Consider the following 13,140-nt stretch of genomic DNA (forward strand, 5'->3'; position numbering starts at 1 on the left):
TCGCCCAACCAGGATTGTAGGTGTTGGAGAAGGGGTCATTTTGCAGCCTTTGCGAACTAACCGTTTAATTCACTTGCTCGGTTGTTGAGAAGACTAACAGTTTCCATCTTGGCATTCCACACTCCCATGGTTTCCTGCACAAAGTTCACAAATTATAAAAGGTCAGTGAATAGAATTTACATTCATACCTCCCAATTGGCTTTGAAGTGATGCAATTTGTGCAGATAATGTGGCGAACACATCGGCTTCATGTAGACCCATTGTTCTCTCTGGCATTGCTCTCTCATTACGTCTTTGGTAGTTATTGTTGGCCATCACCTTAAGCAATTCATAAGCATCTTTTGGGGTCTTGTTATTTAAGACTTCGCTTGCTGCCACATCTACCATAGTTTGAATATTTGGTAGCAACCCATTGTAAAATGTTTGGACTTGTATCCAAAATGGTAGACCATGATGTGGACATTTCCTTAACAACACCGTGTACCTCTCCTAAGCTTCATATAGTGATTCATCACTGGCTTGCACAAAAGAGATAATGTCGTTTCTCATTTTTGCCGCCTTCTCTGGTGGGAAGTATTTTGCAAGAAACTTCTGAGCTAATTTGTCCCATATGGTGATTGTCCCAGTAGGGTGTGACATGAGCGAACCTTTTGCCTTATCTCTCAGTGAAAATGGGAACAATCTTAACCTAATTGCATCATCAGTCATTCCATTAACCTTGAATGTGTCACATATCTCCAGAAAGCTAGCGATATGCAAAATTGGATCCTCATATGAATTTTCACCAAATTGGACTAACTGTTGGATAATCTAAATTATTGTTGGCTTAATCTCAAAGTTCACTGCAACAAGTGGCTTGTATAGTGAGTCACGCAAAGTGGGCCTGAGTAGAGGGGCCGATCAGCCGTGCCCACAGTGCACATTGGGCCGTGACAATAACAAGGCTCCTTTTAAATGTCACGACCCAATCTAACCGTGGGCACGACTGGGCCAAATCACAGAGCAGGCCCACTATCGTGACAATTCTACTGAGCCTGATGGTACTCACCATGCTTCCCAATTGACTATAGCCCCTTGGTCTTGGGTTCGAGTGGTGGGGGAGGCGAAGAAATCCCTTAAGGGGGAAAGAGGGGGGGGGGGGGACAGTACTTAGTAGAATGGTCACAATAGTAGGTCTGCTCTGTGATCTGGCCCAGCTGTGCCCACGATTAGATTGGTTCGTGACACTAATGACCTGTATTATAAACTAGATAGAGCAACAACTGAATCCCAATGTGGCCACAGTTTTAGTGTCATTGCCATTTACTGAATTGTGCTGTGAGATAACTTCTCCCATACCCGGGAGTGATGAATCCTCTGTCTATCCACCATAGTCTTGACACACTCCTTGATGCAGCCAATCACCACCATATTGATAGCTCTGAATAGAACTTTGTTAGGCTAGTGTCAAACTACACCAATCGGTGCACAAGGCGCTTTGGTGATCTCAAGTCTAAGGATCACATGCACCACCATTCGTTAAAGGATTTGTTCCACAGACACTAGGGTTACCATTCATATGGAATCCTCTGGTGGGTCAGTCCAGTGAACTTGCCTACAGCAAGCACCCATGTGTTGCACTAGGTTGTCACCAAACAACCTTAATAAGTGAGACCAGTCATTACCTTTCGACAGGGTCGTTCAACACTATGATAGCCTTACCATACTATCTATGCCCTTACTTAAGAATAATACTGGGGCTACGGACGTTTCTAGAATGGCCACCATATGTGCTCATAGGGTTCTCACTATCAGGATTTGAAGTACTTGATACCCTCGTCACGGTTCTACCATTCTAAAGACACATATCAATACATACAATGATGATTTATGCGATATATAATAAAATGCCTTTTGTTGATCAATGAACATTATTACAAAGAGTCAATTCTACAATAATTGATTGGCTCTACGGCACCTACTCTAACAAGTAAATCCAACCCTAGTCATGATTTGAGCAAGAATTGTGAAATTTTCATATACATTTATGTGCTTGAATGTTAAGAATTGTTGATGGAATTGATGTTGAGTATTCGTTAACATTCCACCATGAGAAGTAGTGTTTAGTATGAGATGAATTGGTGGAAGTTTGAAGAAGTTATAAAAAGAGTTAGAATAGAATTTTGAAGTGTGAATTTCTTGGTCAGGCTTAGTGTTGATTTTAGGGAGCTTTGCCCTAGATTTTGGTGGTTAGAGATTGTTATGGAGATGCAATCACCTTAGTGCCTTGTTTGTGTAGACAAAGTGGTTGATGAAAGTTCAAAGAGAAGTGCATGTATGAGTATGTTAGTATATTATGTTGATATGAGTTTGCAGATGGTAGAGAAAGTAGAGAATGACATGTTCACATGCCATATTGCATCCTTGCATTTAATCAGTTGAATTTCGAAAGAATAATGAGTAAAGCCCATCTACATGCATACATGCATACAAGCACACTAAAGAACAAAGAGAAAGAAAGAAAATTTCTAAAGAGAAGAAAAGAAATAGAATACCAATTTCTAAAAGAAAGATAAAAGAAAAGAAGGTTGTTGCGATGGGGAACCCATGAGTGATAAGAAGAAGAAAGAAGAATTTATACAGTCCATAAGAGTGCATGTGGATGAGGACTATACCCAGAAGAATATACCTATATGCACGTCGCCTTTAGTGAGCAGCCTAAGAAGAAGAAAGAAAAATTTGTACAGTCCGTAAGAAGTACATGTAGATGAGGACTGTAGTCACTCACACAGCCAGGGTTCCGAATTCATGCCTCAACCGAGTCCGATCGGCAAGAAAAGAATAAGAAAACAAAGAAGAATAGAAGGAAAAAGAAAAGCAAAGAAAGAATAGACAAGAAAGAAAAGAAAGAATAGAAAAAAAAGAAAAAACAGAAAGAAAGAAAGAAAGAAGAGAAATAGAAAAAGAAAGAGAAAGAGAAATAGAATAAGTAAAGAGAAAAACAGTAAAGAGAATGCATCTCTTATGCATTTGTGCACATGCATTATGCCATGTCTATTATTCAGAATTAGTTTCCTAATTGTGCTTACATGTTAGTAAGTGAGAAGTAAGAATTTTAGAAAGAACAGAGAAGAATAGAAAAGTTTGATGTAAGGAAAGAATTTCAAAATACGAGTAACGGAGGAGGAAGAATGGTATAGCAGTAAGCAAATAGTGCTCACTCCATTATTTTCACTGTTTTTGCAGGTAGTAGGTGAGAAGCGGTCGGAGGGAACGTCGAGAAACGGAAGAGAATGGCACTACTGTCCAGTCATATTTGGAGTTTGTGTATATAACTTTTTATATTACTTTAGAGACTTTGTTTACAAAGTAAAGAAAATTTATGGGCCCACTATCTTATACTTGTATACTTATATGTTCTTTATATCATATATAGTGATTTCATATCTTATTTTCCCAAAGTATACTGGCTAGAGAGAGTTATTACATTGATATTCAGATAAGATGTAGAAGATGATGAAGAAAAACAATGTTTAATTTTTTCTGAATCAAAAGATACATCATAATTGAGACAAGATGAGTTACAAACAGTTTATTTACTGTCCCTAAATCTGATGCATTTGAGTTTATTTTTGAAAGAGGTAAAAAGTAAATACAATCCTTGGCTATGCTTACAAATCCCATTCAACTTACCATTCTCAAGATCCTAACTTAAACAAAAATCAGGGTAAAAGGTAGTTGAGCAATTACTAGAAGTAGTCAATTTTGATATTGATAAAAGGTTATACTTAAAATCTGGTAAATGAAGAACATTTTCTAGACACATATCATTATCTAATTTAACAGAACCAGTAAGCTTAATAGTAGTTTTGGTACCATTAGGAAGTCTTACAAGTGTTTTCATGGATGAATCAATAGCAACATGAGATTGTTAGAATAGGTGTCCTAGAGCCAATCAATTACTGTAGAATTGACTATTTGGAATAAAGTTTATTCATCAATAAAAAGGCATATTCTTCTATATCGTGTAAATCATAATTATGCGTATTGACGTATGTTCTTAGGATGGTAGAACCATGACGAGAGTATCAAGTATTTCAAATCTTGATAGTGAGAACCCTATGATCACATATACTAGCCATTCTAAAAATTTATGTAGCCCCAATGTTATTCTGACCAAGGACATAGATAGCATGGTAAGGCTATCATAGTGTTGAACGACCCTGTTGAAAGATAGTGAGTCATGTCAATGTTGTTTTTTGACAACCTGGTGCAACACATGGGTGCTTCCTATAGGCAAGTTCAATAGACAAACCCACCAGAGGATTCCACATGGATGGTAACCCCAGTGTCTATGGAATAAATCCTGTAACGAATGGTGGTGCATGTGATCCTTAGACTTGAGAACACTAAAGCACCTTGTGCACCGATTGGTTTAGTTTGATAGTAGCCCAACATAGTTCTATTCAAAACTATCAAAACAGTAGTGATTGGCTACATTGAGGAGTGTATCAAGACTATGGTGGATTGACAAAGGATTCATCACTCCCGGGTATGGGAGAAGTTATCTCACGGCACAATTCAGTGAATGGCAATAACTCTAAAACTGTGGCCTGTTAGGAAACGATCAAGTCATAGCAGTAGAAAAAAAAAATTATATATATAACATATCGTTTCCTTAGAACCATGATCAGGGCACAAATTTCCAGTTTATACTTTAAATCAAAATCTGCAAAAAAATCAGTTTATAGTTAAGAATTCATATGCACGTTTGGAGGCTCCTCCAACTTGTCTCTGAATAGGTTTTGCTACCGATCCAAGGGTAGGATCAAACCAGTGGTAATCCACACAAAGATAACCCCAAGGAACTAAAGAGGGATTTGCTAGATCCTCTTCGGCCTTAAGAACCAAGAAAGAGAATCAAGTGATATTTGATTCAACCCAAAATACAAAACTGGCATGGAATAGAGAAAAGGGGGCTGGATTTTAATTAAATGTGAATGAATGAAATTATTAGTTTAATTCACAAAAGCTTGCACTTATATAGTTCACACACAATGCCCTATTCCATCATGGAATGGGCTTGGGCACTAATCCAAACAGCCCCTATGTCCAAACAGCCCTATTTAGATATTTTAATTTTAATTATCATTATTTCAATTAAATTAAATATATATATAATATATTAACATTTAACAATAACGATAATTCATTTAAATATATACGAATACATATTTAAATATAATCTTACATATTTAATTTTAATATCAAATTAAATAATGGCTACAACCTCAGTAAATTTAATTGCACTGTGAGATTACCAAAATACCATTTTGCCTAAAAAGATGAAAACACCCTTCTTATAAATTGGTTCTTAAAATATCCTCTATGCGTGTGACCCATAGCTCCTCATCATACTAGTAGTGCCTAGTATCGCGATTAACACAAATTAATTATCTCACTACACATAGACCAAGATTGGTCCCTAGCAAGGCATCATGGTCACCCGATAGATTCGAATTCAGTGAAGCAACTACCTGTCAACGATATGGTTACTGTACAATCCAATCCTTTCATCATCTATTATCTTAACGAAACTGAGGCACATAAATAGTGTTAACCTCAGTTACTCTTAATATGTATGTATTCAGTTACTAGACCAATGACCAGAATTATAAACTAGATAGAGCAACAACTCAATCCCACTGTGGCCACAGTTTTAGTGTCATTGTCATTTACTAAATTACGCCATGAGATAATTTCCCCCGTACCCGGGAGTGATGAATCCTTTGTTGATCCACCATAGTCTTGATACACTCCTTGATGTAGCCAATCACTACCGTATTGACAGCTCTGAATAGAACTACGTTGGGCTAGTTTCAAACTACACCAATCGATGCATAAGGCGCTCCGATAATCTCAAGTCCAAGGATCACATGCACCACCATTCATTAGAGGATTTGTTCCATAGACACTATGGTTACCATCCATATGGAATCCTCTGGTGGGTGAGTCCAGTGATCTTGCGTACAACAAGCACCCATGTGTTGCACTAGGTTGTCACCAAACAACCTTGACAAGTGGGATCAGTCATTGCCTTTCGACAGGGTCATTCAACACTATGATAGCCTTACCGTATTATTTGTGCCCTTACTTCAGAATAATACTTGGGCTACGGACGTTTCTAGAATAGCCACCATATGTTCTTATAGGGTTCTCACTATCAAGATTTGAAACACTTGATACCCTCGTCACGGTTCTACCATTCGAAGGACATATTTCATAACATACAATAATGATTTACGCAATATAGAATAAAATGCCTTTTATTGATAAATGAACATTATTACAAAGAGTCAATTCTATAATAATTGATTGGCTTTAGGGAACTGTAACACCTACTGTAACTAGAACAAAGCATGTATAACAACAATAGAAAATTGGACCCAAAGTTTTCTTTTCATTACAAATCATGTGTCTTTTATACATAAAGAGTACTGTTTACAAAAAATGTATTTTAAAAGACAAAATAGGGGAACAGTGTAGCTAATCCTCTTCGCTTGCCGACGCCCCTCCGACCGCATCGTCACCTAGAACCTGCATCCACAAAGGAAAATAACGGGGTGAGCACAAAATAATGCTCAGTAAGTAAAACTCTCTATCTGTCTGTCCCCGTATGAATAACTCTTAATTCTTTCCTTATGCTATCTCTGATTCTATTTCTGTTTCTAATAACATCATGGCCTCATCTTACCGGAGGTACGGCCGGATGGCGTTCACACAGCACCATCTCACTCTCTATGGCTATCGGGTGGAATTCACACAGTACCAACCCGTTCTTAGTGACTACCGAGTGAGGATCACAAAGCACCAACTCGGTTCTTCCTAACTATCGGGTGGAGATCACCTAGCACCTACCCGTTCCTCATGAATTTTGGGTAATGATCACCAAGCATTTACCCGTCTCTAGTCACTATCGGGTGATGATCACAAAGCATCAACCCGCTTCTACTAGCCGTTGGATGATGATCACAAAGCATCAACCTACATATCTCTTAACTAATCGGGTAGTGGTCACAAAGCATCTACCCATTCCTATTACTCATTGGGTGACGATCACTAAGCATCGACCCATCTCTCCAAGGCTATTCGGATGATGATCACAAAGCATCAATCCGATTCCCATAACGGTCGGGTGATGATCACAAAGCATCATCCCAACTATACTACTCTTCTAACTCATTCTATTGTAGCATTTTTCAATGCTCTCTACCCTTAGAGTAATTTTACCCACTAAGCTCTCTACTCATAGGGTATTTCTATACACAAAGTTTCCTACTCTTTCTTAGGTCACTTGTCAATGCATATAACAATGCACATGGATGATTCATCTCTACTAATGCACTTGTGAAATGCCAACATGCAATGTTGCAAGAATTAAGGTTCATTACTCACACTCAATTCTCTATTAGGCATTTCATCAAACAACTCATGTGCACTATAAAACTCTATCATAGCCATGAATCTAAAACTTTTCCTAACCATCCAAAATGGGGAAAAACCCCTTCACAAAGTCATAATAACCTGTCAAATAACACACTTCCAAAAAGGGTTCCATAACACCCCTTCAATTCCATCTCAACTACCTTGCCAAACCAACAACCCATTTCTCATATTTGCAAGGTATTAACATTCACAAAGCATAGAAATCTCCATTTAATACTCCATACATGGCATATTACATGCACATCAAATACATACATCATTTCTATCAAAACCCTAATCAAGAAATTTCATGAATCTCAACTTGGGTTGGGTTTTACTTACTTGCTATGGAGAGACTTCACCAAATCTTCTTTCCACTTGGTTTTCTTGGCTATTCTCTCTACTCTTAACCAAAAGAATGAAAACCCTCAAAATCAAAATGAGCTAAAATCTACAAATCACACAACTTAAGGAGAAATCCTTACCTTAGGAAGCCTTAGGTTGCTTTCTATACCCCAAATCACTTCAAAATCCCTTGGAAATCCTTGATCAAAAGAAAAGAGAAGTTGAGAGGAGAAGAATGAAGGGTTGCGTTTTTGGAGAAGAAGAATGAGGGTTTCTTTGATTCTAATTCCTTTTAATGAAATATAAACACAATCATTCCCATTTTGCCCTTACTCTTCTTTGGGAATTCCATCTATATCCTTTGATTCATTACAAACTCACCCCCATATCAACATATTCTCCATGAAAAATCCTTACAATTAACTCCCCACTTTTCCTGCTAATTAGGGGTAGAATGGTCAAATTGCCCTTAGGGAAGAAAATATCTAAAACTTAACCAACATTTTAATCGGCCTGTCGCCGCGGCGAAGAAACTTCTGTCGCCGCGGCGAAACTGTCCAGAGAGTTTCACCCTTGGTTTCAACACATCTTCGCCGCGGCGAAGATTCTTCTTCGCCCCGGCGAAGCTTGGTTCACTAAGATTCTTCTATCTTCAACCAATTTCAGGGCAACATTCAAAATAACACTCAAACAAACCATAACAACAAAAACCAACTCGATTAAAGGCAAAAAAGGAAACAATAACAACGTACCTCAAGTGGGGCGTTACAGGAACCTACTCTAACAATCCCCCACTTGCACTATAGCCAATCATTCATGTATTTAATACCAAATGATCTCAAGTGCTGTTCATGCTTCTACTGCGACAAAGGCTTTATCAGTGGATCTGTGAGATTGTCGTTAGTATGCACTTTACTTATCTGCACATCTTTTCTCTTAACTATTTCTCTGATGAGATGGAATCGTCTGAGCATGTGTCTAGACTTTTGATGAGACTGTGGTTCCCTGGCTTGAGTGATTGCTCCATTGTTGTCACAATAGATGTCTATTGGATCAACAATCGTGGGAACCATACCAAGTTCGGTGACAAACTTCTTAATCCAGACTACCTCCTTGGCTGCATCTGATAATGCAATATACTCAACCTCCACTGTAGAGTTCACTACAGTGCTTTGCTTGGAGCTCTTCCAGCTCATTGCACCCCTATTGAGACATAATACAAACCCTGATTGCGATCGATAATCATCTTTGTTCGTTTGGAAACTAGCATCATTGTATCCTCTTACAGTGATCTCATCTTCCCCTCCATAAACCAAGAACATATCCTTAGTCCTCTTCAGGTATTTAAGAATGTTCTTAACAGCCATCTAGTGACGCTTACTTGGATTCGATTGATATCTATTACAAGTGCTCAAAACACATAAGGCATCAATTCAAGTACATAGCATGACATACATGATGGATCCAATTGTTGATGCATATGGAATCCTTTTCATCCTATCTCTCTCATCTTGTGTTCTAGGACACATATCCTTAAAGAGGTAAACACCATGTGACATCAGAAGAAATCCCTTCTTGGATTCTTCCATACTGAATCTTTTCAGTACTTTGTCAATATATGCTCTCTGACTTAGGCCAAGCAACCTACGCGATCTATCACGATAAATCTTTATTCTAATGATGTAGGCTGCTTCCCGTAAGTCCTTCATGGAGAAGCACTTGGATAACCAAGTCTTTACCAACTACAAGTTTGGTATATCATTCCCGATCAGACGGTATGTCATCGACATACAACACCAGGAATGCCACTGCGCTCCCACTCACTTTCTTGTAAACACAGGGCCCATCTTCATTCTTGATAAAATTGAATTCTTTTGCGGCTTCATCGAAAGGAATGTTCCAGCTCCTCGAAGCTTGCTTAAGTCCATAAATGGATCTCTACAACTTGCATACCCTATCAGCTTGCCCATCAAGAATGAAACCATCGGGTTGTGTCATATACATATCCTCTTCAAGGTTTCCGTTCAGGAAAGCTGTTTTGACATCCATTTGCCAAATCTCATAGTCATGATATGCAGCAGTCACAAGTATAATCCGAATAGATTTAATCATAGCAACTGGCGAAAAGGTTTCTTCATAGTCAATACGATGAATTTGTTTGAAACCTTTGGCAACCAATCATGCCTTATAAGTATGAACCTTGCCATCCATGTTAGTCTTCTTCTTGAAGACCCATTTACACCCTATGGGTTTCACCCCTTCAGTTGGTTTCACTAGAGACCATACTTGGTTCTTGTACATGGAGTCTATCTCAGATTTTATGGCTTCAAGCCATTTAATGGAATCTGGATCCGATCAAGCGTCTCTGTAGGTTTTGGGTTCATAGTCATGGTAGACTAGTACGTCACCATGTTGAGTCATGAGATAACCGTATCTCTCGGGCTCAAGGCGTACTCTCCCAGATCTACATAGCTCTTGTGCTATCTGAGGCAGATCACTTTCATCCACTAGTTGTGGAGTAACCTCCTCGTAATTTTCAAACACTTCTTGTGACATATCATCCCGTCATTCGTCTAGTATAATTTGTGGTTCTAGAACTTCATCGAGTTCTACTTTTCTCCCACTTGCACTTCTTAGAAAAAATTCCTTTTCTAATAAGACACCAGAATGAGCAACTAAAATTTTGTGTTCTTCTGGGTGGTAGAAATAGCATCCTTTGGTCTCCTTTGGATACCCCACAAATATACATTTACAAGATTTTAGGCACAGCTTGTTCAAAGTCAATTTCTTACCATAAGCTACACAACCCCAAATCCTTAGATAAGACAAGTTGGGCTTTCGCCCACTCTATAGTTCATATGAAGTCTTATCTACAAACTTTGACAGCACACGATTCAAAATGTGAGTTGCAGTCCCTAGGGCATAACCCTAGAATGATGCAGGTAGATCACTAAAACTCATCATGGACCTAACCATATCAAGTATGGTCCTATTCCTCCTTTCGGATACTCTATTGTGTTAGGGTGTATACGGAGGGGTGAGTTGTGATACTATCCCACATTCTTTTAGGTATTTAGAAAACCTTGAGCTTAAGTATTCACCTCCTCAATCCGACCGAAGAGCTTTAATACTTTTGCCCAACATATTCTGTACTTCATTCATTCCTAAATTCTTTGAATTTATCAAAGGCTTCAAATTTATGTCTATAAGGTAGACATAACCATATCTACTGAAATCATCAGTAAATGTGATGAAGTATGAATATCCACCTGTGGCTTCAACTGTTAGTGGACCATATACATCACTATGGATGATGCCTAACAGTTCAGTAGCCCTTTCACCTTGTCCTATGAAAGGAGACTTGGTCATCTTGCCTAACAAGCATGACTCGCATACCTCAAATGACTGAAAGTCAAAAGGGTCCAAAATTCCATCCCTTTGAAGTTTTGTAATGCAGGTTTTATTAACATGAACCAATCTACAGTGCCAGAGATATGTTTGGTTTTGATTGTTATGTTTAGCTTTCTTGGTTTCAACATTGAGAATATCATTATTGTTTAAATCAAGAACATATAACCCGTTATATAACCTTGCAATTCCAAATAGAGTACCATTCAAACTAAAGGATAACAATCCATTAGATATCTCAAAATCATACCTTATATTATCCAAAACGGATACTGAAATAATATTTCTAGAAATAGAAGGTACGTAATAACAGTTATATAGTTCCAACAACAAGCCCGTAGGCAAAGATAAACAGTAAGTCCCTATAGCCAATGCAACCACATGTGCTCCATTTCCAACTCGTAAGTCCACCTCTCCCTTGGCGAGCACTCTACTTTGCCTTAGTCCTTGCACATCAGTAAAATTGTGAGTACCACATCCTGTGTCAATGACCCAAGATGTTGAGGGAGAGAAGTTAATTTCAATCATAAATATACCTAAAGTCGAAGCATCTGACTTCTTCTTTCTTGCAAGGAAGGCCTTGCAGTGTTTCCTCCAGTGGCCAGGCTTGCCACAATAGAAGCATACTACTTTGCCCTTCCCTATGCCACTCTTAGGCACAATAGGACCCTGCCCTTTGGGCTTGGGCTTGGGCTTGGGCTTGGGTTTGGCCTTGGCCTTACCCTTGCCGTTACCATTTCCTTTGCTGGCCATAACCAGTAAAACAGGTTTGGACTTCTTCAAGTCCTGCTCTGCAGTCCTCAGCATGTTCAAAAGCTCCAACAGGGTTTTCACCATTGTGTTCATATTGAAGTTCATTATGAATGGTGTATAAGAGTCAGGCAAGGATTGCAGAATTAAATCCATTTGTAATTTTGCATCAAACTCAAATCCCAAAGTCTCAAGCCTCTCTATGTGTCGATCATCTTGAGCACATAAGGACCAACTTGGGCTCCCTAAGTCAGACGACTTCCAAACAGTGCTTTTGACACCTTGTACCTCTCATGTTGAGGATTCCCTTGAAAAAGCTCCTTAAGGTGCAGAATGATGGCAGCAGCGTCCATATTCTCATGCTGCTTTTGTAGCACTGGTGTCATCGATGCTAACATCAAGCATTGAACGCCATCAGCATCATTAAAGAACTTTTGATAAGTGTCCTTTACTTCCTGAGTGGCATCAGGATCAGGCTCAACCATGTATGGCTTTTCAAGGATATATAATTTCTTTTCCGACTTGAGTATAATCCGAAGATTACGATACCAGTTTGAGAAATTGGATCCATCCAACCTGTTTTTTTTCTCGATTATCGGTCGTAGGTTCATAATGCTCATTTTGGTGAATCTACAATTGTAGAAAAGATAAAGTTATTATAAAGTTCATTATTATTTAATATGGTCTTTCATCAAACGACGCTCCCACTATTTCTCTCAAGTCAATAGCTCTCACTATTAACTCGGGAAAGCCCATTGGCTTTCCTAGTGGACTAAGATCCCATCTGGCCCATTTCAAACCTTCGCTTTGGCGAACAAGTCAAAATGGCTTAATTAGATAGGCCAACATACTTAATCCACACCAGTTGATAGCTCCTACTATCAACCTCAAACGTGAAGAAGCCAACAAGCCAATCACACAATCCAGTGGTTGATGCGTGTTTCCTACAACATGCAATATATGGCAAGTATACTAGTCGCACAAGTAATATAATGATGAGTGAGTATCGTTCCCACGAGGATTGTTGCTAAGCACTAAGTTTTCTACCATTTTCAAGTTGAAGAAATCGAATTTTTTTGGATTAAAGGGAGCAAATTAAACTATAATTAAAACAAAATTTTACTAAAATAAACTTAAACTATGAAAGCAGATTTAAAACGGGATAGAATCAAT

The 13,140-nt window shown here is 38.5% G+C and overlaps 1 non-coding gene across 1 annotated transcript; it reads left to right on the forward strand.

Moving 5' to 3' along the window:
- Positions 1 to 445: 445 nt before the first annotated feature.
- LOC116124799 lies at positions 446 to 552 on the forward strand. The gene has a single exon (XR_004127258.1). It is a non-coding gene; the product is annotated as a small nucleolar RNA R71 (small nucleolar RNA).
- Positions 553 to 13,140: the final 12,588 nt, after the last annotated feature.

The sequence above is a fragment of the Pistacia vera genome, unplaced genomic scaffold, assembly GCF_008641045.1.
Source record: "Pistacia vera cultivar Batoury unplaced genomic scaffold, PisVer_v2 Contig156, whole genome shotgun sequence".
Lineage (NCBI taxonomy): Eukaryota > Viridiplantae > Streptophyta > Magnoliopsida > Sapindales > Anacardiaceae > Pistacia > Pistacia vera.